This window comes from Amaranthus tricolor, chromosome 11, assembly GCF_026212465.1.
Source record: "Amaranthus tricolor cultivar Red isolate AtriRed21 chromosome 11, ASM2621246v1, whole genome shotgun sequence".
Taxonomy (NCBI): Eukaryota; Viridiplantae; Streptophyta; class Magnoliopsida; order Caryophyllales; family Amaranthaceae; genus Amaranthus; species Amaranthus tricolor.
The window spans coordinates 15,363,769-15,367,572 of record NC_080057.1 but is presented as its reverse complement, the minus strand read 5'-3'; positions in this window follow the sequence as shown (position 1 = coordinate 15,367,572).

The window sequence follows — 3,804 nt, the reverse complement described above, 5'->3', positions numbered from 1 at the left end:
ACAATTTTATGTGGAAAGCATCACATGTTTATAAATGTAACACATGATATATGAAATGGTAGCGTATCATGTATTGTATAATTAATTTGAAGAAGTAAATTTTTGTAATAATGAAAGAAATATATATAAACAAAAAAGAAATGTACAAATGCAGGGAGGTAGAATTCCATTCAGTGGCAAATAAACAATTACCAAAACACAGTATCACAAGTGGTACAAATTCTAGGGGATGAAGATCAGGCAGCCAGTTACTTAAGCAGATGCAAAGAAACTATTTGAAGTAGCAAAGTTTGAAGTAGAAAGCATCATACAAAACATCACACGTCAACACATCGTCACAGTTTGATGATGTTTACATGAATTTTGTTGAGATTATCATTCATAACATATATTTTGTTGAATCATCACAGTTTTGTAATGGAATCAAAAACAAACTCAAATTTTCTTTTTTCCTCTCTTCTTGGCAATCAATTTCGGTGCTGGTGAAGGTGTTTTCTCAAGATCTGATAATCCCAGGTCAAAGCTTGGTAAGTCGATGTCAGCTGTTCGTCTTTTAACAACTCTTATCCTGTTCATAATCTCATCAATCTCCTCCATCACTTTTGGGTCTGAATACCATTGCGATAGTGTTGGAGAGTTTGATGATTGTCGGACATCTTGTGCTTGATTGCCTTTTGCCTTTAAGTTCAACAGTCTCGATAAATGATGTTGAGTGACAATTTCCATGTTCCTCTTCATCTTGCTAACTTCCTCCATAAGCTCCTTAATAAAAAGAATATATTAACAAAAAACAGTTCAATTTAAACTTCTTATAAAAAACTGCTACTTTATAGTTAAAAATGTGCTACTGGTTGTTTTTATAAAAAATTAAATGTTAAAAATAATATTACTTACATCACCAGTTGTATCATGAATTTTTTGATCAGAAGATGCCAACAAGCCATCGGGAATAGGGATCTTGAGATACATCCCATTTTCTTCTAGCTTCACCTCATCATCATGCGATTTTTTTTCTTAATTTCTTTGAAACTGGGTATGTATCTCCATCGAAATCACCCAGTCCAAAGGATCTAGCCTTCAACTCAAGTTGTGCCCTGTTTTTCAAAGTCTCATAAGTCCAATGTTGGATTAAGGGCAACCTTGATGATGGAAAAATACCTAGAGAGCTAACTCGATGGTAAAAGCAAATTTCTAATATGGCTAGACATGAAGGAATATTTTTCAAATTTTTTGTTTGGCATCTCTCCAAGCCATTTCTAAACCTATCAAACACTAAACCACACCAGTTAAGATTTTTTATCTCCTTAACATCAACTAATGGTTTAAGCAAACTATGATCAACAGTTCGATGTGAATTGGGAGCCAAAAATGTAATAAAAGCATACATTACAAAAAACCTTTTAAAATCATCGCCTCCATCAGTTAAGTCCAACAACATTTTGGAAAGTAGTTGTTCAGCAGATATATCCTTAGTCCCAACACAATCAAGTTTTTGTTGCCACTCCTCAAATAAATCATACTCAGATATATCTTCATTTGAATTAGTTTGTATGATAACATCATTAACAGTTAACGGCAAGCCAAAAATATCGCAGACATCATACTCAGTTATAGTGTACTTGCAGTTTTGATTGACTATGAAAACTGAAGTACTGACATCGTATTGGTTGATAAAGTACTTAGCCATACCATGATAAGACATCTTAATTCTCAACAAAAGCAATCCTTCAAAACCAATTTCTTTCACAACAGTCCTTTGATTATCGTTCAATTTATCACACAAAGAAACCATTTGAGAAGGAGATGAGAGCATATGAAGTTGACCTTCTCTCCTGTAACCCATCAAAATTGTATAATCATACTTGTTGTAGAAAGCATCACAATTTTATGTAGAAAGCATCACAGTTTTACTCAAAAAAAGCATCTACATCTATAACTTACTTCTTTTTTGGAATTGTTGTAGAAGAAACGATTTGTACACTTTCTCGTTTAGTTATTGCTAATCGAGGTTCTTCTTCCATTCCCGCAGCAACAACTACTTGAACTCTAAAAACATAAAATGAAGTATCATGGTTCTGATAGACATCACAATTTTTTATCAAAAGCATCACATTCTATAAATGAAGCAACAATTTTTTTTGTTGAAAAGCATCACATTGTATTAAGAAAAGCATCACATTTAAAAACAAACATAAAACTTACTTTTTCTTTTTGGAAGCAACAGATTTTTTTGTTTTTGGGAAAGGTTGTTCCTCTTCATGATTTTCTTCTACTCTTGCAGCTACTTCAACACTGAAGCATCACAATTTTATGAATACAGCATCACATTTTATAAAAGAAAGCAACATTTTATCTTGATTTTCCCCTCTTATTAAACAAGACTTACCTTTTCTTTTTTGAGGCAACAATTTTTATTCTTTTCCCTCGTGTACTTGGCATACCTTGCGGAGGATCTGCTATTATTGGTTCTTCAACTTGTGCAGAATTTCGAGTAACTACCATATTTCTAATAAACAAAAATAAAAAACTTGTGTATAAATCAAAGAACAACTCGTGTATAAAAATCACAGAAAACAATAGAAAACAGAAATAATCGCAAAAATAATCGTGTATAAGAACAAATTAGTTATATCATTCAATTTATCACAAATATTGTGTTGAAAACATCACAGTTTTTGTTGAAAGCATCACGATTAAAGCATCACACATTTATAAATGTAACACAGAATATATGTATTACAAAAATAAAGCATCACTTTTATAAAAAAGAAATAATAAGAAAAATCAGTTCAATTTAAAGTTCTTTGAAATGGTAGTGTATTGTATTTTGTATTGTATATGAAATGGTAGTGTATCATGTATTGTATTTTGTGTTGAATAAATGCAACAACACATATTTGAAATAGAAAGCATAGAAACAAGAACATCACAGTTTTATACAAAAAAGCATCAAAGTTTTTTGTAATAAGCAGCACAGTTTGAAGTAGAAAGCATCATACAAACAAAAAGGATCACAGTTTTATACAATAAGCATCAAAGTTTTTTGTAAAAAGCAGCACAATTTGAAATAGAAATCATACAAACAAAAACATCACAGTTTTATACAAAAAAGCATCAAAGTTTTTTGTAAAAGCAGCACAGTTTGAAGTAGAAAGCATCAAACAAACAAAAACATCACAATTTTATACAAAAAGCATCAAAGTTTTTTGAAAAAAGCAGCACAGTTTGAAATAGAAAAGGATACAAACAAAAAAATCACAATTTTATACAAAAAAAGCATCAAAATTTTTTGTAAAAGCAGCACAGTTTGAAGTAGAAAGCATCATACAAACAAAAAACATCACAGTTTTATACAAAAAGCATCAAAGTTTTTTGAAAGCAGCACAGTTTGAAATAGAAAGCATACAGAAAAAAAACACAATTTTATACAAAAAAAAGCATAAAAGTTTTTTGTAATAGCAGTACAGTTTGAAGTAGAAAGCATCATACAAACAAAAACATCACAGTTTTATACAAAAAAGCATCACACGTCAACATAATTGTTTTATACAAAAACATCACAGTTTTATTCAAAAAGAACAAATGAAATCGCAATAACTCTCAGCAAGAACAATCGTTGGAATGCCCTAATTCGTGGTTGATCATTCAAGAAATTGCAAGAAAAACTGTGATCGTTCAAGAACAAATGAAATCACAACAACTCACCGCAAGAACAATCGTTGGAATGCCCTAATTCGTGGTTGATCATTCAAGATATTGCAAGAAAAACTGTGATCGTTCAAGAACAAATGAAATCGCAAAAGA